Raw genomic sequence first — 27,080 nt, 5'->3', positions numbered from 1 at the left:
CTATTAATGTTCTCAGTTAGAGTGTTCAAAGTGGCAATCACATAATTAGCTAGTATTTTCCTTGAGATCTCCATCCTTTGCACCCTTTTCTCAACCTTTAAGAGACAATCCTTCTACTCGGCAAGATAACCCTGGTCATTGCTCATCCTTTGGCATTCCTCCTTGCTCCTTTTCTCCTTGAGTGCTTCAATCTCATGGAACAACCACTTGATAGAAAAAAACATTATCTATCATGTTGTTTTTTGAATTATTGAGAAAATTGAGCTCTATTTCTCTTGCATTATCTAAAATTGTTACTTGAGTAGGGTCTACGAGTTCATCAAAATGGGCTTTTCCTTCTATGTCTTCCATGACTTGCGGGTTCATTATCTCCCTAACAATTTGCATCTTCATTGCTTTTGTGTTGAAGTTTCTCCACGACCTCCTTCTATCTTTCATAATTATCTACCCACTATCTTCCACCATAGTTTCCTTAATCTTTCCCTATGATGGAGAGATAGAAAGGAAGAAGCCCAAAGCGTCAAGGGTCTAATCTTTTCTCTCTTTTGACAGCAAATCATCCTCGGCCTTTCCCTTCTTGGGATTCCCTAGTAGAATGGTAATGTCATCCCCCTTGTTCTTATTATTTTCCCCCTTCTTCTCTTCCTCTAACTCCATTTCCTCTTTTTATTCATTATACTCCTCTTCCTCCTATTCCACAAGTTTGGGGGTGAAGCCCTGAGGGCTCTTTCTACTAGGAAAAATGCTGGCTAAAGGAGAAATTTTCTCCCCTCCTTTAGGCTTCTTTCCTTTTGAGGAACTATTATCCCCATATTCTGAGCTTAGACTTTGAACTTCCTCATAATTAGAATAGTTCAAGCTCCCAATAGCTTGTGAAGCATCCCCAGAGTGGCCTAAAGATTTTCCCTTCATTTGAGTCTTGAGATATTCATAGACCAATAGGAGAAAACCCTCATGAAGGGTTGGGTTTCTTCTTAAAACCCTCAATACCCTTACTCATTGAAGTAATTAGATAAAAAGGAAAGGAAATTTGTATGCCATGTCCAAAATGGTTTAATAGAACAAAGTGGTGTGTTCTGGCCCTATTGAATCTAGTGTCCAGAGATATAAATTCAATAACTACCCTTAAAACATACCTCCACAACTTTTTTATCAACTCCATTTCATAGTATGTCTCGACCTTCACCAACTACTTCCTTTCTTTCTCATTCTTCATAAAATCTTTAACTGCATTAGCTAACATTTTCTTATCCCTAAAAAAATGAATCCCCTCCATGGGTATCTTCGTGACTTGAGCTATCATTTCCACATTGACCTGTTGAGAGACCCCATCAATTTTTACATGCCTATCCTTCCAGGTATTCACCATGACCTTGGTGATCTCCTTATCAAAACTATGATGTTTCTTAATGTACCCCACTATTCCACCCTTCTCTAGTTTGTTCCAAACCTTCATTCTTTTCCTCCATTTTTTTGTCTCCCCAGTCAGTTCCTTGCTAGTGCTCTCCCCAACCATCTTGGTATCTTGTTTGAAAATCCTACCTCAGTTCTCATAAACTTCAACTTCCTATAATTTTTGTATCCCTAAGTCTTTTTTACCTTTGGCAATTTTAATGGGGATAGGCAAAGCAAGCCATAAAATCTGCCACAAGTACATGAAATGATGGAGAGTTATTACCTTCCCATGATTTTTATTAACATCTTGTCTTACTTGCAATCTTACATATATTTCCATAATTAATAATAGATTTCCTTCATACTTCCCTAGATACATTCTAGCCTTATGATATCTTTCATGGCCACTGGAAAGATGTTACCATCATGCCACATCATCATTGTGTTTTTGGCTACCACCTCATTCACAAATTAGTTTGTGGGAGAGTTGGTCTCTCTGTACACATGGCTGACATGGGCCCTTTTGAATTTTCCCAAGTTTGACCAAATTTCCTCCACAAAATTTGCAATGGTCTAGGAGGGCTTTGAGAAACCTTTTAAATAATTTATTATATTTAAAGGGTCTCCCTCCAACCAAAGGTTCTCAATTTTTGTAGACAGAGCCAGTTTAACAATATGAGAAGCCGCACTAGCCTCCATAAAGTGATTCATCTGATTCCCTAAGGGATAAAAAAAAGCCGCAACTCCCATTTCATGACCATGTCTAGTAACTCCTCCAAAGCTAACAGGGCCAGGATTCCCTTTGGCTACCCCATCAAAATTGGCTTTATGTCATTCCTCTAGGGGAAGAAGCCACATAGCTTCTTATATTTTCCTCTCCCTATCCTTTTTCTTTTCTATTTTGTTTCCTCCTTCAATGTCTCCTCCCTTTCTAATGGTGAAGTTCTCCTTCATACTGTTAACAATTTTATCTACAATAACAAAAGCAGGGCTTCCCTATCACTGAAAATATGATTATTTCTCTCTTTCCATATTCCCCAAAAAAAATGTGGAAGAGATTGGGAACATATCATTTGTGGCTTCATTCCTTTATGCATACAAGTCTATTTTCTTAATAAATCCTAAATGTTGGCCAGTTTACACCAACTAACTCCATAGCCCCTATTCATGAGATCCCATACCTTTGAGGAGTAGGGACAATGAATAAAAAGGTGGTTAATTTTTTCCAAATCATGCTTACAAAGGCTACACCTATTTGGCATAATTTGACCCCTCATAGTTAGGTTATTCAAAGTAAGATTTTTTTCTTGAAGAAGTAGCTACAAGAATATGTTGATTTTCAAACTGAGGCCAGTCATCCAAGCCTTTTCCCAGATGGGTTTCTCCATCCTATTTCACAGTGAGAAATAGCTTGAAGCAACTAAATATAACCCATTAGAGTTGTCTCCCCATATAATTTCATCGCTCTTATTATTAAGGATCATGGCATTCAAGATAGTCATCAGTGGTTTAAGATCTTGAGAAGCTAGGGACAGGTCTCTCCATCCCTGATGAGCTCTATAGTCACTAATTTTCAGGCCAAATCTTCTTATACATAAATCAGCCTATCTCTCATAGTTAGGGTGATCTATGAGGGGCCCCTAGATTAACCAATTATCCTACCAAAATAAGATACTTTCCCCATTGCCTACTTTCTACTTTGCCTTTGATTTAGCCAAAGATTTTACCTCTAGGATCCCATTCTAGATAAAGGATCCATGTGAAAGATCAACTTCACTAAATATGAAGCTAAGAGACTGCCTTCTCAAATACTTTTCCACCATGATATCTTGCCATTCTCTAGAACTTTGAAAAATGTGCCATATCTACTTCACTAATAGAGCATTGCTGAGGTGTCTAATTTTTCTAATGCCTAGACCACCATAACTTTTAGGAAGGCAAACATTGTCCCATGCCACTAAATGATATCTTTTTTTTTCTTCAACCCCTATCCAGAAAAATTCCCTTTGAATTTTCTCCATTCTATCAGCATGTTTAATAGGGATCTTGGAAAGGCCAAGGGCATAAGTTGAGAGGTTTTGAAGAGTTGATTTCACCAAGGTACATTTACCTACTTGACTGAGGGTAGCTCCTTTCCATCCTACTAGCTTCTTGTTAAATCTATCAATAATACCATTCTAGAAAGATTTTGGTAGTTTTTAACCTAGTGACATTCTAAGATAACTATCTAGAAGAGACCCAACACCACATCCTAGGATGCAAGCTATCTTTCTTTAATGCTCGATTATGGTGCTTACAAAGAAGACCTAGCTTTTTTCCTAGTTTATAGCCTATCCTGAACCCCTTGTATAGGTATCCAACAAAAATTTTAACACCTTTACCTCTTGAACTATAGCTTCACCACCAAGAAATGTGTCATCCACAAATTACTGATGGGTTAATATAATCTATCCAGATGATGGCTTAAGACCATGTAGGCCCCAATCCTATCTTTTCCTAAAGATTAACCTCCCAATGCATTTAGCTATAATAATGAATAGAATAGGGGATAAGTGATCACCCTATCTAAGCCTCTTGAGGGGGAAAATAAATTTTAGGGAGTTCCATTGATTAAAATGGCTAGAGAGGGGGTGGAGACAAGCTGAAGAATTAGTTTACAACCTGGTCATAACATCCAAAAGCTTGGAGAACAACCTTCAAGAAATCCCAGTCTACCTTGTCATAGGCTTTTGATAGGTCCAACCTGAGCAAGAATCCTTCCTTCTTCCCAACTTCCAAAGAGTGAATCACCTCATGAACCATCATTATTGAGTCTAGGATTTGTCTCCTTGGGACAAAGCTAGTTTTCTATGGAGAAATAATCAAATGAAGAACACAGAGAATCTTGGTGGTCAAAAATTTCAAATTGATTTTATAGAAAGAATTACATAGGCTTATAGGTCTGAACTTATCCATCTAGTTAGCCCCTGAGATTTTTGGGATTAACATAAAAAATTTATCATTAGGTTCCTTCAAAAGGTTCATGGCCCCGAAAAAATCTTACACTACCTTCACCACATCCCCTTTAGCCACCTCCCAATATTTTTGGAAAAAGAATATTGAGAAGCCATTCGACCCTAGAGCTTTTTCAGTAGGGAGAGATAACAGAGCTTGATAAATTTCATGAAAAGAGGGAATTTCCTTCAACATTGAATTATGATGCTCCTATAACAGATTGGGGATTGAAGTCAAAATATCCTCTTGATCTATCAACGAATGTGAAGAGTCGTTAGAAAGAAATAAAGAAAAAAAATGAACAGCTTCATGCACGATCTCATTATCCTTTGTCAAAGTGGCATGCCCCCTCTTTATACTCAAAATCCTATTATGTGCATGGTTTTTTAAGGTGGAGAGATGGAAGAACCTAGTATTCTGATCCCCCCCTTTGAGCCAATTGACTCTAGATCTTTGCTTCTAAAAGTACTCTTCCCTACTAATGATATTGTGGAGATTAGATAGGATAGACCTTTCTTTGATCCTATTCTAATCGTTGTATCCTTCCTGCTATATCCTTTCCTAGACTTTTCAAAGATGGTATATGTTCTCATCCTTCTCCTAGAAGATATGCCTGAAATCCATCTTATTCCAAACTTTAATGTTTCTTTTCACATTTTTCAATTTTTGAGCTATCTTAAACATTGTTGTACCTTCCACCTCTATATTCCACCAAGAGGAAATCTTAGCTTCCAAATTCTAGTGGGAAGTCCACATCTTCTTAAAATGGAAAGGGAAATTATTTTTGACCATCAGAGTACTAAATGAAAGTTAGATGGCCAAGTGGTCTAACCAAATTCTGGGAAGAAGAGAAAGTTTGCACATGTGGGTTTGCATCCAGTTTGGGGAAATGAGGGCTATGTCTAGAAAAATCTGGATGCAATCCCTACCAATTCTCCTATTTTACCAAGTGAATCACCCCCCTGAAAGATCAACATCCATAAAGGCCAGTTTGTTAATAAAATTGGAGAGGTCTAATTTACTTTCCTAATCTAGGGCCAACCCCCCTAATTTTCTTCATCTAAAAGGGGGGTGTTGAAATCTCCCATAATAACGCCTTAATTTATATTACTATTGTGAATTACATCAAGAATCTTGGCCAAAATAACCCTTCTCTCCCTTGTAGTATTGGGAGCATACACATTTAAAATAAACCAAGAGTTAGCACTATGTACTTGGGAGAGCTTACAAAGGAGAGCATTACCTTCATTAAGAAAAATAGAGATTTGAAAATCCTTTATATTGAAGAGCGTTAGAACCCCCCTGCAACTCCCTCTGAATACATGGCCTCACTACTCATATTACAATTGAAGGATAACTTGCCTACCATGTCTTTTCTCATCTTTGTTTCTTGAATTAGTAAACAATTAGGTTTTTAGTCTCTAATCATATTCCAGACTATCTCTTATTTGTGAGCACCATTTAGGTCCCTTATGTTCCAAGATATGATCTTCATTTCTTTTTTATAGAACATTCCTTGATTTTTTTTGGCTCCCATCTACCAAATTTTTTTTGGTCTCCTCTTGTAATCCCTGACTTAGACTTTATCTACTTGGAGACTTAGGTTTTAACCAAACATCTACTTTGACCCTACTTTTGATCATCGTTGGAGACAATGGGAGATGATCTCGATTTTGATTTTTCTTCTTTTTAACCATATCCCCCTTACCTTTATTATCTTGAGAGAAATTATTTATCCATTCTTCCAATTTTGAGATTTTTTTTCGGGAAGAGTTGTTGATTGATCTAAAAAATTCATTCCCAAGACTTTGGATGCTGGTAGATTTGCTAGAGTAGCCAAAGGGAGGTCCAAGGAGAGCCTTTGATTATAAAACTCAACTTCCCTCTCCTACCCTACAGGGCCTACCTCTTCTCCTTTGTTTCCTTCACTTAGATTGTGATTAGAGTCCTTTGGGATTCCTCTTGGTTCTTTGTCCGGGGCCAAAAATTCTATTACCAACTTGTTCTCCATCTACGGGTCCTCCAATATATTGACCTCCTGCTCTTTCTCATTCAACAAATTCTCACTTTCCACTTCTATGGTTTGGGACTCAACATCATGGTCCTTATTTTTTGACACCTTTGATCCTTTACCTTCTTCATTACTTTGATCTCCTTCCTGGTTGAGGACATTATTCATTCCCATGGTCCCATCTGTTGGGGCCAACAATTTTGTTACTGACTTTTTCTCCATTTGGGGGTCCTCCAGTATACCAACCTCCTATTCTTTCTATTTAACAATTTATTACTTGCCACTTCTATAGCTTGGGGATCAACATTGTGTACCTTATTTTTTGACACCTTTGATCCTTTACCTCCTTCATTTCTCTAATCTACTTTTTGGTCGAGGACATTATTCTTTCCCAGAGTCTCATCCTAATTCTCTAAAATATTGGTCATTTTCTATTTCCAGACTATTTTCATACTCTTTATTGAAGAACCACTAGTCTTACTCTTTTTACTTTCTACCTTACCTTTCGGACATTGGTTTGCCTTATGCCCAAATTTTAAATAGAGGAAACATGCAAATAGTATAGTCTCATAAATTAGTTTTTGAACATGCACTCCCAATTTTGAGTGGAACATCACTATTTTTGGCATGTCTATGCTTTCCCTTACCCCTATGTAGATATGAGCATAGGTAAGGCATATTTTTGAGGCTTTAATCAGATCTATTGAGAGGAGCTCCCCAAAGGAGTTGGCTACCCGCACAAAATCATCTTCATTTCAAAATTATAAGTGGAGCTCTAGAAGCCTTACCCAGATAGGGGCTTGCACAAAGAAAGATTCATTTATATTTAGCTTAGAAGACCACTTTTGGAGAACTAGAGTGGAACAACCTATAGCCCATGGCCCCTCACATTGAATGTTTGAGAGTTCTTTCATGCAAGAAAAATCAAAAGACAAAAACCCCTTAGCCATTTTTGTGACAAGACTTGACCTGTGAGGGCCCATTTCTTCTTAATGAATGATCTCATAATATCTATATTTTGCCTTGGCCCTATGAATTTACCAACCAAATTCAAAGCCATTGCCACAATGCTATGGTCCACAAGTTTGTTTGAAATGGAAATGGCATAGGATCCTCTCTTTGCCTCGAGGAGAATCTTAACAAGAGGAAAGGAGGACTTACCTATAGGCTTGACCCCAAAAAGTGAGGACCATTTAGCAGAGCCTGGTAGACCCCCCTTGGGAACTGATGGAATCTTGTATGACAGCTTGGGTGGAGCATCTAGGTCCCCATCATCTTTCTCCATCTATTATTCTGTGCTAGAAGATCCTTGACCATCCTCCTTCTGTGACCCATGCCCCAAGCCAAGGGCCTAATTTTGACATTCTAGAGAAATCCTACCTTGTTCAAAGTTTGAATTTTGAAAATCACTCTTCCCTCCCTTTCAAATGCTCACCATTCTCTTTTTTTGGAATTTTGAAGTGTTAGGACTATTCAAGTCATCAATTTTTCAAAATTTTAACGTTTTGAAATTTTGTATGGGAATCAAGTAAATTATATATATTGTTTGAGTTATGCTCATAGTTAAGATATATATGCATGAAAATGTGTTTTTACCACTTAGGTCAAAGGGGGAGATTGTTAATCTTAGATTGCTTTTGACAATTCAGTGACATCATACCTAATCATATTCATAATGTATGTTGAGTGATCATAGAAAGCTGAGTAATCAATGTGAGCAGAGTGATTAGAGCATGCCAAGCATTAGTTTCTAGACAATACATATCGAGTAATATACAGAGTCAATATTGAGGACCAATATGTCTCAAGAAGATAGTGAGTGCTGAGTCACTCATGATCCAAGTAAATAGTGGATGCCAAGTCCTTGAGGAGACATGTTACAACATTAATGATGTAATAGATGCCAACGATCAGATACTTCAAGTGCCAAGTAAATAGTTTTGGTCATAGTTGTTTGTAATGGCACAAACTCCTATGTAAGCCTTTTTTGGGCTGATTTAAGGATTTTTTTTTATTCTAAGAGATATATAAAAATGTATATTATGAATCCCTATGTAATGCATGCAACTAACATATTATCAGATGTTCTAAGAGGCAAAATGGATGAATCACTCTTGTTGATTCCTACCTAACCTGAGCTCACCCAAGTCTTCTTAAGGAAAACCATAAATAGTTTGTGTGTGTGGATGAGAAGAGAAGAGTGAATGCTAATTGTAGAGAGAATTCATTTTAACTATGGAGCTTATGATCATGCTATAATTTTAGAATCAGTTAGAGAGAACAAAATAAAGTAGTTAAACAACATAAGAGACACATCTATTGAAAAGGATCAAGTACACATTAGGAAAGAGAAGATTTGATATCTAGCAGAGAGGTGCTAATCAAAGGATCAAGGTTGAGATATTCTAGCAGGTGAATCAAAAAAATATCTTAACAAAGTAGCCCTAATAGGTTTCAAGTTCTAATAGATGTTTGTGTAAATCTCTTAACCAAGTGCTTGCTTTATCGCAAGTTTAAGTCCTCTAAAAAGGAACGCTTCTAGTAGGGTATTTAAATTCTATAACAAGGTGAGACCTAATAGTCTTTGTAAACCTTTACCAAGGTAGAATTTTCATAGGGTAGATCATAGCACATGGTCAAACTTATTCTAAGCATCATTGCCTACACTTTACACTTGCAACAGTAAAGATTTGTGGGTGTCATTGCCACTCCAATTTTACCTTCTCATTGAAGGGATTTTGGGTAGCAAAATTATTGCATCATGTGTTATCTATTTTCATGCTATGGATGAACATTTTTAGCTAGCTATTTCAATTACATGAAAATTGTGATATTGATGTGTGATGAATGTTTTATGGTTAAAGTCTATAAGGATTGATTTACCCCCCCTCCACCCCCCACCCTTTGTTAGAGTTTACTTTCTCCTTGTTAATCCAAAAAATCAAAGAAGGTGATGAAGGGAAGACTAATTTCAAGAAAAAAAATGGTTTGTATGAATTTTTGGTAATGAATTTGGGTTTAACTAATCCACCTAGTACTTTCATGAGGTTGATGAATGAAGTTCTCTAGAAATTTATCGATAAGTTTGGGATTGTTTATTTGGATGATATTACGATATTTAGTAGGAATAAGGAAGAACATCTTGAGCATGTTAGACAAGTATTGTGGAGATCAAAAGAGGAGAAGTTGATGATTAACTGGAAAAAGTGTTCTTTTATGTAAGAGGAGATTGTGCATTTTTTATTTTTTATTTCAGCTAATGGTTTGATAATTGATCCTAAGAAGGTTAAAGCAATTTTGAAATGGTGTACACCTAAGAATGATGGAAAGGTAAGATCATTTCATAGTTTGGCTAGTTTTTATAGGAATTTTATAAAGAACCTACCCACTTTTGATATGTTTGCTTAACCCATTCTCTATCATCTTCCATTTTGCTAATGGCTAAATACAATTTCTTACATACTACATGAAGCTTGAACAACTTGGAATTTATCTTTCCATGTAAGAACATTAATGTAGTTCTTACATTAACCTCTTTTTTATAATAAAAATCAATTCTTTTTATTTTCCAACTACATTTGTAAATCCACAACCTCCTTTATTAGAGAATCATCACTTTTTCTTTTCTTTGAAGGAGTTTACTTGCACTATATCGATGTAACTGTTGAAGTGAAAGGTATTATTCTGAACTATTCTAATGAATTGGTCCATTCTTTACTTGATGATTGACCCATACCATAATTCTTAGTTGTTTCAAGCTTAGCTATCCTTTTGTCCAACATGTTTACTTGATTCTATAAATTAGCATTATCTTTTGTCATTTTTTTATATGCAGCAAACATATGGTTGAATCTTTCTTGTAACTGCTCATTTCTCTTTTCTATTCCGTCTGCAACATTATGAACATAGGCAACATGTTCTTACAAATTCTTACTAGAATGGGAGACTTTAGCATCCTCCACTCTTTGTAAAACCACATTCCCTTTAGTTCCACTATCCTCATCAACACTCTAACTAGAAGAAGAAGATAAGAAAAAACAAGTAGCTAATATAGCTAATCCTCACTATAATACATTCCAGAGGTGGATCTCTCAGCTTCCTTCTTAGGCCTAACCTCATTTCTTTCATGATTAAGTAAAATTCAATTGCATTAGAAATATTCATATTTTAAAATAATTGGATCCCTAATTCTTTAACAATTCCCCTCCCTTCTTCTAGGCTAATAGTATCAAACTTAATCAGCATATAATGCTCCACTTCTTGAGAAAGGTCATCAAGATCAATATCTAGCCTTATTATTATTGTCTGTTTAACCTTTTAGAGAAAATGCTCCCTATAATATTGTCATAGGAATTTGTTTTTGATTAGATAAATAGGTTTTATAGGGACCCTAAAGCCTAAGAGTTAAAACATTACCAAGGCTGAAAATAAGCATGAAAAGACTAGCTAAAAGAGTTCAAGTTCAAAGGCTGATAATAAGCACAAAAAGCCAAAAAGAGACACTGATAGAAACAAAAGAACATGCATTGGACTAGTCCTCATTTTTTCTCTCCAACTCTTGCATGACCTAAGGAGCCTCATAGGCCATCTAGTTCTCCTTAGCCTCCTACTGGTGCTCCCTTGTTCATCCTCATCCTAACCATTGTTGATTTTTTCCTTTGCAGTGTCAACCACCAGTCTTGCTTTTTCCCTCTCTTTTCCTTCCTCATATTCCTTCATAACTTTGTCTTTGATCTAGCCAGTTAAAGATATGGTGTTGTTGTTAATGGAGCTTAGTAGTGAAATCATCTAGTTGGAGAGATTATGATTGCAGATCTCGAGGTTGTTAATCCTTCTCTTTGCCAGATTGAGCCTCTCACCATTGCCATCTCTGTTATCAAAATCTGCTCCATTCTTTTATTCTGCCCTTTAACCTCCTCTAGCTCATGGAAAAGCCACTTGATTGATCTGAAGTTATCAATCATATTGTTGTGAGAATTTTTCAAGAGGTTCATCCCAGTTTCCCTTGATTTATTTGAAATAGCCATAATCATCGGTTCTATGAGTTCTTCAATCCACATCCCTTCTTGGTTTTCCACAAGGACCTACAGGTTCATAGCCTCTCTAAAAATGCCCATTTTTGAGGTCCTAACATTAAATTTTTTCCAAGATTTCCTCCTGTCTTTAACCTGCACCTCCCCTCCCTCAGTCTCAAAATCCATTTTTTTCTCCTCAAGTTGGGCTTGAATATGGATAGCAGAAAGAGGTAGTGGAGACATATCTTGTTCTTGCTGCATTCTCTCATCCTCCATACCCTCCCTCTTGCATCTCTTCCCTCCCTAGTCTTCCTTACTTTCCTCTTGCATCTCCTTTTCCTCCTCTTCTATCTCCAAATCCTCCTCATCATTGTTGTCAACCTTCACATCCTTCATAGGTTGCTTCTGCCCATGAACCCTAGGTCTTTTTCTACTAGGGGTTATGGAAGAAGGTGAATACTTAGCTTGATGGGTGACATTTCACTAGTGGAAGAAATCTCGCCATCCTTAGAGATAAAGCTCTGAATATCATCCAAGTTTGAAGAGAAGCTAGAACTTCCAGAGGTCACATTCTAAGTCTAAGGGGGGGCATTGCTTATTGTCTGATCCTTAAAGTGCTCATAAATAAGAAGCAAGAGCCCCTCATGCAGAGTAGGGTTATCAGTGGGCTTCTTTTTGAAGCTATGCACCACCTTGCTCATGGAAGTTAACAAGTTAAAAGGAAAAGAAATTTTACAGTTGTGCCAAAAATGATTCAATAGAAAAAAGTGGTGGGTACGAGCCCGATCAAACGTAGGGTCCAAAGTAATGTACTCGATTACAACTCTAAGAACATAACTCCATAGTTTCTTCATGGTATCAGGAACATATTACATGTCAATCTTCTTCAGGGCTTTCAATTCATCTCCATCCTTTACACAATCCTGCATAGTGTTAGCCAAGAGCTTCTTGTCCTTGAAGAACTTAAAACCCTCAATCGAGATTTTAGAAATGGTCCATATCACCTTCTCAGTAATCATGAAAGAAACCCCATTCACCTTAACTTTGACATCCTTCCATGATCCAATGATACTATTGGTTACCTCCTAATCAAATCCATGCAGTTTCATAATTTATTTGGTTATCCCATCCTAATCTAGTTAATCCTAAATTTTTTCCCTACTCCTCCATTTCTCTATTTCACCTATAGGCTCCTTTCTACACCTTTTTCCTACCATATCTGCACTCTACACACCCTCAATTTTGATATGCACCTCGCACTATAACTAATATGAACCTTTATGTATAAGTAGAATGCAGAAAGAATAAACCTTTCTATTGCTCCTATTGCAAATGCAAAAAATGACCTACAAAGCGTGTCGAATCATCTATAATAAATTACGGCAATTATGAGTTCCCATGCTACCTTTTTGGGAAGTACCCGTTCCCCTTGATCCGTTCATACTCATAATTACACATTGATCTTCTCCATACTTCCTTGGATCTTGTCTAGTTTGATCATGCTTTTGACATCCATCGGCAAACTATTTTTGGGATGTCATGTCATTATTTGGTTTGCATCGACCCCTATATTAGCAAACTCGTCAGCTATCGAGTTAGCTTCCTAGAATATATGAGTGATGTGGACTCTATTGAATTTGGCAAGAGTCTCATGTGTCTCATCAATAAGATTTGCAATCGACCATGATGATTCAGAATTTCCATAGCAATTTGTTGAAGGGGAGTGATTTGATAAATTCATCATCAGTCACATCCATGCTACAAAATTTTATTCTCAACTCACTTGGGAAGAGATCTTTTATTTCTTGTGTCGTAGTATGAAAAAATGGTTCCCTGGGAACTTAAAGATCTCTTCTTGCTAGTAATTCTTTAGGAACATAGATGTATTCTTCTTCTTCTTCTTAATCTCCCTAAGGAAGGTTAAATTCCCCACACTACTACATTTGGGCTCAAATTATGATGGTGGGCAATCACAATTAAGATAGTAAGCCATCACCCAACATAATCAATCTGAATTGACTCCCAACAGATAGGCGTCAGACTTTTTTTGTTGCAAGTTGTCACAACAAGGGTTACTGTCACAATTGTGACACCTAAAAGTCTTGTAAATTGGGCTAAGATCACAGTAAAAAAATTATTTTTACTATAAGCATTGTGATGGAAATATGTTCAAGACACCATCATAATTGTGGCATCTGTGCAATAGAAATGCTATGGGTCCCATGAAAGTCATCATAAATGTCCATCACAATTGGGATAGGCATGAAGTAGGAATGTTGTGGGATTGATGAAATGATGATCTATATTAATAATAAAAAATATAGAAAACATTCAATAGCTATGATGCAATCATAGGTTAATATTGAGCTTCACTTGGTTTTGAGAATAGTTTAATATTTTCTACTGATCGGGCCAATGACATGAAGGTGGAAGCTCATTTAGCCCCACCCCCACCCCAAGCAACCCGCCCCCCGCCCCCCCGCCTTCCCTCCCCAACATCTAAATTCCTCATTAATATCTAATTTTTTGAATAAATGATCAATGTTTAAAGTATAAGAAAAGATCCCAGGCCTATAAGCGTGACATCACTTTCCCATCTTTTGGTGCATGCCATTTTTTGGTCACAGCCAAAATATGATTCTACCACTCTAAGTTGGGAATGTACATGCAACTACATTATTTATACATGGACAATAAGAAAAGCTAAGAAAATGAAACATGATTACATTTATTTAATAGGTCTATTAATTTTTTCAAATTATATACCATCTTCATGAACAATGTTCATGATGGCCTATAACTTAAAATACCTAATTAAAGACCTCTAACAAGAATAAAAACATGTTGTAATTTTCATGTCTACCTGATGTCATTTGCATATGAATTGACATTTCATATTGAACTATGTCATCCTTTTGGATTGCCTAAAACCAAGAGATTGACACAATTTGTTGTCATATAATCATAGGTTATTGTTGAACTTCATTTGGTTTCAAGAATATTTTGATATTCTTTAATAATCATAGCCAACAATGTGAAGGTAGAAGCTCATTCCCCCCTTCCCCCCCTCAAACATCTAAATTCCTCATTAACATCTAAAATATTTAAGAAATGATCAATCTCTAAAGTACTTAGAATGTCCTCATTGCCACTTTCTACTCTCAAGGGAAGTCCATCTTCATTGCTCATGGGTAATTCATCACATGGGTACATCTAGGAATGTGTTCATTGCCTCGTGCATAAAATGAATCTGATATTGAAAATGCCCCCTAAAGAAATAATAGTTCAAGTGAAATAAACACATGAAAAATGAGAGAGAGAAAGACGAATATAGTTACCAATAAGTGTTTCCACCGCATCTATGGCCATGTTACCTATTGAGTCAGTTTTATTATTTTTATGTTGTGCCGAGATATCTCTATTTACATAAATATATACATACATAGATATACACATGTGCATACATATATGTATCTATATACATACACACATGTACCAAGATCACAAGGGCATGACAATGAGATGAAGAGATTACAAGGGCGTGACAACATGTTGAGTGAGTTTTATTGTTTTTATGTTTTGTGAAGATCTCTCTGTTTAGCAACATACAAATGGGGAATTATAAATGTCACTTTTTTTTTAAATAATCCATAATCCACAATCCACATGATCTCTATAGCGATGCCCAAATTAACTTCAATACCCAACTAATCAACATGTACACCAATTTAATTGGGTTATGGCTTAGGCATGTACTATTAACAATTATCTTATAGTTGCAATGTTAAAGCCAATATTTTTCAAAAGTGGCTAAAGGATTTGTATCATCGGCCTAATTTTAATGAGGTAACAAAGTTTTTTTTAAGGTGGAAAGGACTAATGAGAGGATACAAAGTCATCTAAATGTAGCCCATGAAATCATAAATCAAGTTTGTAGAGAGTATGAATGTGAAACAACATGGGCTAGAGAGAATGCAAGTTTTCTTAGGATGATAGAGAAACACCAATTTGAAGCACCTCAATAGGAACAAGCAACAACAACATATTCTCAACAACAAGCCTCAACTTCCATGGGCACTGGGATTCACCTAAATAATTCCATGGGTGCACCCTTGTTGAGTTTGAAGGAAGTGATTGTAATATATGCACAAGAACATGGCATCTAATTTTTCCCCATAGTGGGACACACACATGATGATCTTTAGGTTTTTGGCTTTAGAACTCTTAGTATCTATCTAGATTCTATAAATCAAGAAGTGCTTGCATAATCTAGAGATAGATCAGTGATTTCATCATTGGAGAAGCTTGTTGAGATGTGTTTAATCAAACTAGAGGAAATCATTAATAGGCCAAACATATAATGAAGAGAAAATTTGAAAACTTGAATGTGGAAATGAAAGCTATCAAGGATCAAACACCTCTCCTAAAGTTACAACATAATGTGAATTTGATTTTAGATATAAAAAAGAAAAAAAGAAAATATGATATAGATCATTCCCAATTTTATTTTAATAATTCAAATGCTCTCCCATGGCTTGAGCTAAAACTCTTATTACTACATCCAAAATTAAGGAATAACATACATTTATGTCTTCAACAGAGAATTGAAATAAAACAATTTCATATTCGACTTAGCACTATGTTGATAAATTCAAGAAGTTCTACTACCATGCAAATTAGGTTACATTGATTCCAAATCTTAGGCCCTAACAATAATCACAAGGTCATGCCAATGAAATGGAATGATCATAAGGGCACATAGATTAATACATATATAAACATACATATATGGATACACACACACACACACACACACACACACACACACACACACACACACACACACACATACATACATCTACATACATGTATATATGTATGTATGTAGATATATACAAAGAAATATTTTTAAGGTGACTTACCTCAAGATCCTCCACAAAAATAATGTAGACTAGAAAAAATGGCCAGAGTTTGCAAGGAATTTTACAAAAGCATATCATAGTAGATTATTTTAGAAAGAAGCAAGCCATAACCAAGTTAAATGGGTCTAGTTACTGATTAGTTGGGTTGATATATACATATAGTTAATTGGGTTATGGATTCTACAAGGCAATGAGCCTTGTGATTATGATATTTACACAGAAGAAAAACTTGCTTCTTCAACTCCTTACACTAAACTCTTCATTGAAGTTATTATTCTAGTAGGAAGAATAGCTGCTTCAAATCCATAGGAGCCAAGGGACCTTAAACCTATCCTACATTTTCTAGAGACATGGGAGAAGTTACTATCAGCTTCATTAATTCATAGCATTATGGATCGTATAGTGATGCCCAAATTAACAACAACAATAGATACTTGGGATGTAGAGATCACAAGGGCATGACAACAAAATCCTAGATCTCCACATGATATATACATACATACATAAAAACATAATAACATACATATACATACATATATACATACATATACATGTAAGTATGTATGTATGTATAGAAATATATCTTTTCTAAGGTGCTTATTACATATTAGCTACATTAAAAAAAAAATGATCTAGCTGCATACATATTCCAGAATCCAAATAACTAGACAATTAAACTCACTCAACTCATGCTAGGTGACTTAGCTTGAGATCCTAGACAAAAATAATGTTGATTGTTCATTTTATTGTACCTAATCTGATGACAGTTCTAGAAGAATTTGTAATCAACCTAGGTAATCAACAACTAGACCCATTTAACTAGTTTATGGCTTGTATATATATGCATATTTAACTGGGTTATGGATCCTACAAGGGAATGAGCCTCATGATTATGGAATTTACATAGAAGAAGAACTTGCTTCTTCAACTCCTTACACTCAACTCTGAACTAAAGATATTCTTCTTGTAGTGAGAATAGCTGCTACAAATTCCTAGAAGCCAAGGGACCTTGAACCTATGCTACATTTTATAGAGACATGGGAGAATTTACAAACAACTTTAGTCCTTCATAACATTCTAGATTATATTGTGATGCCCAAAATAATAGTAATAGTAGACACTTGGGATGTAGAGATCACAAGTGCACGACAACGAATTCCTATAGAACTATCACCATATTAGGTACAATAAAACAAATGAGATGCAAAGATCAAAATGACATGACAATGAGATACAAAGATCACAATGACATGACAAAAAAATGTAGTGATCATAAGGGCACAACAACAAAATCCTAGATCTCGACATGATATATACAATCATACATACATACATACATACATACATGCATGCATGCATACATACATATATACATACATATAAATACATACATATATATACATATACATACAAATACATACATATACATACATACATACATGCATGCATGCATACACACATACACACATAAATACACACATACTATCGGCTTTAGTACTTCATTACACTCTAGATCATATGGTGATGCCCAAATGAATAATGACATTAGATACTTGGGATCCTCATAGGGAGAGTGTGTCAATACATGTGTGGTTACATCCTTGGCTTCCATTGTTGGGCTAGAATATGGAGCCATTATATCCAACCATTCATTATAGAATTGGGGAATGTGCTTCATGCCTACCATTCAAGTGATGCATTTGCATATGCAATTTTATCACCTTGGAAAATTGGATTTGATCCTACTAGTTGGGAATAATAATTGTTCATTTTATTGAACCTAATCTAATTGGAGTTCAATAGGAATTTGTAATCAACCCAACTAATCAACAACTAGACCAAATTAATAATAGCAATAGATACTTGTGATCCTCACAAGGAGAGCATGCCAATACAATTCAAAACCCACTAAATTTAAGTCACTTTATTTATCTACAATTCTTTTAATCCTTTAATAAGATAGGCTTAATATACCAAGTCTTCTAATCCAAACATTCCAGTTAAATTTACTGGCAAACATAGAACACATAATAACATAGTCCTCTAAGTTTCCAAACATGCTCCTACATTGTTAATATCATGTCTTAGCTAATTTTCTTGAAACTAATTAATGCAAAATTAGAATTTCAAATACTCATATTTCTTGAGCACATAGAAAACATAGTTATAATTAAGAGGCATAGACAAGTAAACATATTTTAAACCAAGGATAACTTTAGTGGCTAATATTTTCCAATGGGCTAATTGCACTCATCAGGGTCCTCGAATTTGGCAATTTTTTTTCACTTTTGGGGCAGCATCGACCATGTCGCGTTCACTTTACCAAAATTTGAGTCTTATGCTTAGGTCAATCACCAATAATAATACAAAAACATTTGGTGTTTAGTGATGATTTTTCCAATGGAATCTAATTTTTCCACATGGTAAAATAATTTTTTTTGCCTATAATTTCTAAGGCTTGTCTTAAGTGATGGTCATATTATCCAATATTTGGTAAGAATTTAAGTTAGGTTATAGGTTAAGTAGTAGATTTTACATGTGTCTCTATCCCAAAGACTTTCCCTAAAACTTTTTATCCTTTCTCACTTTGGCCCAAAATTTATTTGATTGGAGACACATGTCTTTATTTTGGGGACTTTCTTTAAAACTTGGTATTATTTTAAAAGTTTGGCCTAAAATAGGGTGTAGGTCATTGATTTAGGATCGTCCAAAAATTATAAATAATAGGGGTGGTGCCCCCAAACCACTATTCAATAATTTGGAGGGAAATTGTAATGATAAAAGTGGGCTAAATTTAACATTCAAATTTGATAATTCATTGGCCTCTATATAATAATAATAATAAAATCATGGTTTCTAGGTTGTCTACTTTTATCCTTGATTTTCTTAAATAATATAAGATTCACCAGGATTTTATAGAATTTTCATATGATTGGAAAAAAATTGCCAATAAAATTAAAAATTCCTACTTGAAAGGAAAATATCACCAAGAAAATTTATTTTTTCCCCCTTAAATAATGTTTGATTCACAAAAATTTTATACATTTTTCCAAAGGGGGTTTTCTTAAAGTTATCCCTCTTTTAAAGAACATTGCAAAATAGAGCAATCATTAAAGACTGGTACTCTTTAAAAAAATGAACAAATTTTCAATTAACAAAATTAGATATATTCTAGGATTTCTATATGATATTTCAAATAGATTTTCTTGTTAGAAATCATGGCATTTGGAAAAAAGACCATAGATTTGAAATAAAATTTTGTATTATCCAAAACCAAGTAAAAATCAACTCAAATAGATATATTCTAGGATTTCTATTGAATAAAGAAATAGATCTCATCACAAGACACAAGTCTTACCACCTACCTAATTAGTTTGGAATTTTTTTCTCACCAAAAATCATAAAATCTAAGAAGAATTGTGCCAAAAGGAACATAAAAAGATTGTTATCATAAAAATATAATTATCGTGCACAATAATTTTTTTAGCTCTTTTGGCCCAATCGTTCTTACAATTTTTTTTCTCAATCTCCAAAAAGTCAATATGTGTTTTGAAAAATTATTCTTGGACTACAAGTCAGGCAAAAGAGAAACATCAAACTTGAAAAAAATGTACACAAATGAAATTAATATTTAAACTTCAATTTTATAAACTTACTAAGAGAACCATAGAATTATATGAAACTATTGTGGTTTGTACTATTTGAAAATTATAGTTACAAGTGATAAAGTTATATACCTTTGATTTAGAGAGTGCAAATAATGGAAATGAATTATTGCCGAAGGTGTAAGCTCAATTGTTAAGTAGAGAATAGTTATATATATACATGGTTATGTTCTACCTAACTATGTCCAAGGTGTCTACACACTAGAGGCATACTTTACCTACCAGGCTACCTACATACCTATATCCACAGGATCAAGACCCTTGAACTACTCACTCTAATGAATATGCAGCTTTGGTTTCTAATTCTTTTGATGTATCTATATTCCTATAACCATTGGTGAGCTTTACTCACCTAATACAACTCTTCACAATCATAGACCCACTGAGGTGAATCAAGTGGTTCTCTATAATTAAAATATTGTAATATCCTAGTGCAACCTTTGTGCTTTAGTTTATAGTTAATGTAAAGTTAACCTATATACATCCTAACTCACTCCTTGGATAGTTATGTTTAAAATATTATGACAATACCCATGGCCATGCTACCTATTGAGTGAGTTTTATTGTTTTTTAGTTGTGCCAAATCTCTTTGTTTATATACATACATACATATATACATACATATACACATATATATACATATACATATGTATATATATGTATTTACATATATATATACATACATACATACATATACAAAGATCAAAAGGGAATGGCAATGAGATGCAAAGATCACAAGGGCATGGTAATGAAATGCAGCAATCACAAGAGCATGACAATGAAATGATAAATCTACATTGATCTCCACTATCCACAAGATCTCTCTATATATACACACATACATACTTACAAATATATACACATATTTACATATATCCATACATGCAAATATACATACATACATAGATTTGCACAAGCAATTTTAACACCTTGGAAAATTGTATTTGATCCTCCTAGCTAGGAATAGGCGATTGCTAATTTTAATGTACCTAATTTGATGATAGTTCTATAGGAATTTGTAATCATCCCAAATAATTAGCAACTAGGCCAATTTAACTCAGTTATAGCTTGTTTCTTTCTAAAAATATCTACGATGATATGTTTCCCTAAAATTTCTTGCCCACTTTTCCTGGTCTACATTATTTTTGTGTAGGATCTTGAGCTAAGTTAGTTAGCATAGGTTGAGTGAGTTTTATTGTTTTATTATTTGGATTCTAGAATATGAGATTTATTTTATCATTAGCTTTGTTCAAGGCATGATTTTAATAAATTAACAAAGTGGTTTTAAGGTTGGAAAGGACTATATAACAAAGAGGAAACTTGAAAAGTTGAATTTTGAAGTGCTAAAATAAAAGTTATCTAGGATCAACCACCAATGCCAGAGTTACAACACAATGTGAAGTTGATTTTAGATATACACAAAAAAAAAAAAACATGAGATAAATCATTCCCCATTTATTTTGATTTTGGAGAGCTACGTTCAAAAGAGGGTGGAGAGCTCTGAACATTGGTGGAGATTTCATTGTCATCCCTTTATGATCTCTACATTTTTGTTTGTGTTCCCTTGGTGAAGATTAGTGGAGATCTAGGATTTCATTCTTCTGCACTTGTGATCTCTACATTTCATTGTCATACCCTAGTGATCTACATTCCCTTGCTCTATGATTTCATTACCATGTCATGCCCTTGTAGTCTCTATGCCCTTTGCAACACTACAACACTTGGGGTCAAATTGTGATGGTAATTTGTGATGAAAATGTAATTTATGGTGTTTGAGCCTAAATGTAGTATTGTTTTCTTTGTTATTTTCTTTAAGGGGAGAAGAGCTACCTATGTAATAAAAAAATATTTTCCTTCTAAACGTGTATCTCTTTGTATTTCCCCTAGCGAGTGATAAGAGAAGCTTCTCTTTATGTATATGTATGTGTGTATATACATATACATGTGTGTGTGTGTGTGTGTGTGTGTGTGTGTGTGTGTGTGTGTGTGTGTGTGTGTGTGTTTATGTATGTATATATACCCATACATATGTATATATATGTATATGCATACAAACATACATATACATAGATTAAAAAGGCACAACAATGACATGTAGAGACAGATATATACACACATATATACATAAATACATATGTACATACATATACAAACACATACATACATACATACATACATCTACATATGCATATGCAATTTTATCAACTTGGAAAATAGTATTTTATCTTTACTCAATCACCAAGAGATAATATAATTTGTAAGTATAGATTTCTACATATTTAGTTTGGTACGAATAGTTTTGATTGAATTTTTCTAAGGATAGTAAGTCTACTCATGATGATAATGGCTCCATGTGTTGGGTTTTTAGAGGAGACAAACATAAGATTAGATGTTTTTTTATGGATATAGGATGATTCAGTTGTGTGAATGACTGATCAGGCAAGTTGTAGAAAATCAAGGTGTCACTTGCAAGTAGTTTCATCTATTAGATAATGTAATAAACTTTGAAAGGGGGATGAACAAAATTGGCATGTTCATCCTTATGATAGATGTCTCTATCTCATAATAGAAAATTACCTCAAACAAAAATTGACAAATTATTAAATATATGGAAAATTAAAAGAATGTTCACCTATAATATTTTTGAAGGAGAAAAAATATAATGAAAATATGATTTGGTGGAAAAAGCCATGAGCTACGTGCATGAGCTACGTGGCTCCACATTGTGGCTATTCCACTATCTAGTGGTGGAAACTCTTCATGTTAAACATAAATATCTTGAAATTAAAAGAAATAACTATTAGAGATGTATATTTGTGTTTTAGTGATAACAAATATATTGTCTAATTTTAAGAAAAATAATAGTCTTAAATGTATATGATTAAATAAAATAAACAAGAGTACTAGTTGTTGTTGTATACTTCTACTATTATTTATTATGTTAAACAAAATGTTCAATAAAACAAGTAGGAAGTAACATAAATGGATCATCTGCTTGATCCTATTATGATTTTATATGAATGCACCCGATCATTACCTAGATAATATTATGCACAAGATCTTTACTCAATCACCAAGAGATAATATAATTTGTAAGTACAAATTTTTGCATACTTAGTTTGGTATGAATAAATTCGACTGAATCCAAGCATAATTTCATGTGTGAATCTAGGATGTGAATATTTAATTTAATTTAGCACAAGAACTATGTAATTGTGTATATATGCATGCAAAGTAGTTCAAATAGTGAACTGATTTATGGACATACATGCACATATGCATACAATCATTATAATCAATTATCCTTGAATCTGATCAAAGCTATTATATATGAATAAGACATACATGTTTAGAAAGAAAAGAAAAGAAAATAACATTTACATAATTACCTCTTCTCCCCTTGAAGAAAATCATAGAGAAAGGACACAAAAATCACAAGAGAATGATAAAAAAATCCTAGGTCTCCACTTATCCCCACCAACATTTAGAGCTCTCCACCCTCATTTAGAGCTTTCAAGCCTCTTCCACATGTAGCTCTCCACAATCAATAAAAAAAATTGGGGAATGATTAATGCTATGTTTTCTTTTCATTTTTGTTTATAATCCATAATACACAATCTAGAAGATCTCTCTATATACATACATACATACATACATACATATACATATATATATATATATACACATACATACATGTATATATATACACATACATACATACATATATACATACATACATGAAAACAACAACACACTTTCTAAGAGTTTACAATTATTCAACAAATTAATGTTTTACAAGAAAATGCATATGAAGAATTGTTAGGTCAAAAGCAAGAACATGGTGTTGAAACAATACAAAAAGTTCTTGACATATGAGGTCCACAAGTGAGGATGTTGACCAATCTTGAAAGCTTGAATGCTGAAAGGAAAGCTATCGATGATCAAACACCTATGATAGAGTTACAACATTCTATGAAGTTTATTTTAGTTAAGGTAACTTGGCAAGTATTCAGAAGTTTGATAATCAAAATCTAAGGCACAAGAGGAAAGGAGAAGAAGCGGCTTTAGAAAAAGAACAAGAAGGAGTGGCTTTAGGAAGAGACTGCATGATAGAAACAACAACTAGAAAACATAGAGGATATTATGGGAGCCACTAGATAGAATCTAGAAGAGTGTTGTGGTAGATACTATGACATTGGAATCACTTGAAAGTGTCTTATAGAATTTATAGTCCAAATATCAAATGCTTATAAGAGTGTTTCAAGGTTGGGAACCACTTCAACATCCTTTAAAAGGTTTAGAGGTAATTTCATTGTCGTAGAGGCTTATGCAAGGGAATGAGACTCATGATTATGGCTAGTTTCTTTCTAAAAATATCTGCTATGATATGTTTTTATAAAATTTATAGCAAGCTCTACCCATTTTTCCTAGTTTGCATTATTTTTGTGGAGGATCCTGTGGTAAGTCACTTAGGATGGGTTAAGTGAGTTTTATTTTATTATTATTTGGATTTTGGAATATGTATGTAGTGAGATCAATTTTTTTTTTGTGTAGGTAATTTGTAATAAGAACCTTCAAAAAGATATCTATATATAAATGTTCAAAAGGAGATATAAAGAGACAGCTATTTAGAAGGAAAATAAACAACCATTTACATACCCTTGAAGAAAATTGCAGAGAAAGGGCACAACATGGAAAAAAAATCATAAAGAAAGGGCACAACATGGCAAAAAAATTGCAGAGCAAGGGCATGATACTGAAATCATAGAGCAAGGGCATGACAATGAAACACAAAGATCACAAGGGCATGACAACCAAATCATAGAGTAAGGGCATAGAATCAAAATGCAAAAATATATTATAGGAAATATATATACCAAACACATATGTATAATCATGAGGCTCATTCCCTTGCAAATTCTATAACCCAGTTAAATATATGTATATATCAACCCAACTAATTGACAACTAGATCCATTTAACTGTTTATGGATTTTTTATTTCTAATAATATCTTCTATGATATTTTTTTGTAAAATTTCTTGTGAGATTGGCCCATTTTTCATGGTCTACATTATGTTTGTGCAAGAACTTGAGGTAATTCACTTAGCATTGGTTGAGTGAGTTTTATTGTTTTATTATTTGGATTTTGGAATATGTATGCAGATGGATCATATATGTAATAAGCACCTTGATAAAGATCTATCTCAATATATAAAGAGATAAATTTTTAGAAGAAAATATAAATACATACATATTTACAAGGAAATGAAAAAATATTTACATATGTACCCCTTCTCACCCTTGAAGAAAATCACAGACCTAGGGCACATAGATCACAAGGGCATGACATGATAATGCAATTCTAGAGCAAGGGCATGACATGAAAATAAAATTGCAAAGAAAGGGTATGAAATGACAATGAAATCATAGAGAAAGGGCATGTCAATGAAGCTTACAAATCATGAGGGAACAAAAACCCAACGCACTAATCATAATGGTGGCATGACAATGTTAAAGCTCTCCACCTCTTTCCCATACAACTCTCTCCAAAATCAAAACAAATGGAAAATGATTGTCATGTTTGTCTTTTTTATGCTCAAAAGGGAATCACAATTACAAATCCAATGTTAGTATTACAACAACGATGGGGATGGTTTTAAAAAACATGAAAATGAGCAAAAATTACACCACTATCGCAAATTGTTGTCACAATTTGACTCCAAATGTTCTAGTGGTAAATTTATCAAGTTCTTGAATTGTTTTTTGAATCCCTTGGGGCCACTTTTTTACCAAGTACATCATCATGATTTGTTTCATGTGCTGGGGATATAGTAGGTGGTCTTGGAGATTTAGGAGAGTGAGATCCTCTTACAGAGTCTTTTGCCTCTAGGCCCCAATGCTTCTAAATTTATTATCACAACAAACCTTGAGTCATTTATTCATGTAGAAGTTGTGAAAACCAACTACACAATTCACCAAGAACACCTGCATGTAAATAACTTGTTCCTAAAGAGAAACCAGAGAAGGAAAAAAGTGCAGCTTGGAAATCTCAATAGTGTGAGAACAAAATGTATTCCAAGATAATGAAAAAGAACATATAAGAATTCAACCTTAAAGATGAACGAAACCCTAAAGGGAAATAAAACTAGGATGCACATTATAATTAATATAAAAAATTAATTATATGCACCTAAGAGATAGCTTAAGTAAAGTAGAGTAATAAACAACTTAATTATAAATAATCATGGTGATCTAATTAATAAGCGTAAAAGAATAATTACTCTAACACACAACCTTAAGTGAAGCTCAAGAGGTAAGCTAACCTAGCAAATCTTATGAAAGTAGGAAAAATAGTCCTAGCAACAAGGCCTAATCAGGTACCCAAAACAAGGAAATCTTTGTAAACTAGAGACAAAGGAGAAAATCTAGTGGGAAAAACCCCTCTCCAAAATGAGATAGAAAAGACATGCCAAAAAAACATGAAGGAAGGATGGCCTCAAGAAGACCCCCCCAAGGACAACTTTTGTAACCCCAATCATAGATTGTAACTAAAGATATCATGGTGATGCAAAAGGTGCGATGAAGATGTCAGTAACTTGTGCATCAGTGGAAATGTACACCAAAGAGAGAACACCATCCTAGATCAGCTAATGGATGAAATATATATGAATCTCAATGTCTTTAGTACACTGATGCTGCACTGGGTTGTAGGAAATATGAATAGCACTTTGATTATCACACCACAAAATAGTGGGATGATCAAGAGGAAAACCAAACTTAGTCATCAATTGCCAAAGCCATAAAATCTCCTGACTAGCAAGCGCTACTACTCTATACTCAACCTATGTAGATTAAAGTGTGTGAGCATGTTGATTCTTGCATGACTGTGCAATAAGACTAGAGCCAAAAAAAAAAACAAAGCCAAAAGTAGACTTCCAATCATCAACATCACTGGCCCAATCAAAGTCAGTGTAGCCAACAATGTGAGGAGTCCCTGATGTGTAATGAATGCCATACATAAGTATGCCCTAAATATATCTCAAAATATTCTTGACATCTTGTCAATGACTCTCATG

The sequence above is a fragment of the Cupressus sempervirens genome, chromosome 4 (assembly GCF_028749045.1).
Source record: "Cupressus sempervirens isolate cs-2001-9-10 chromosome 4, ASM2874904v1, whole genome shotgun sequence".
Classification (NCBI taxonomy): Eukaryota; Viridiplantae; Streptophyta; class Pinopsida; order Cupressales; family Cupressaceae; genus Cupressus; species Cupressus sempervirens.
The sequence above is the reverse complement of the archived record's forward strand: the minus strand, read 5'-3'. Positions refer to the sequence as shown.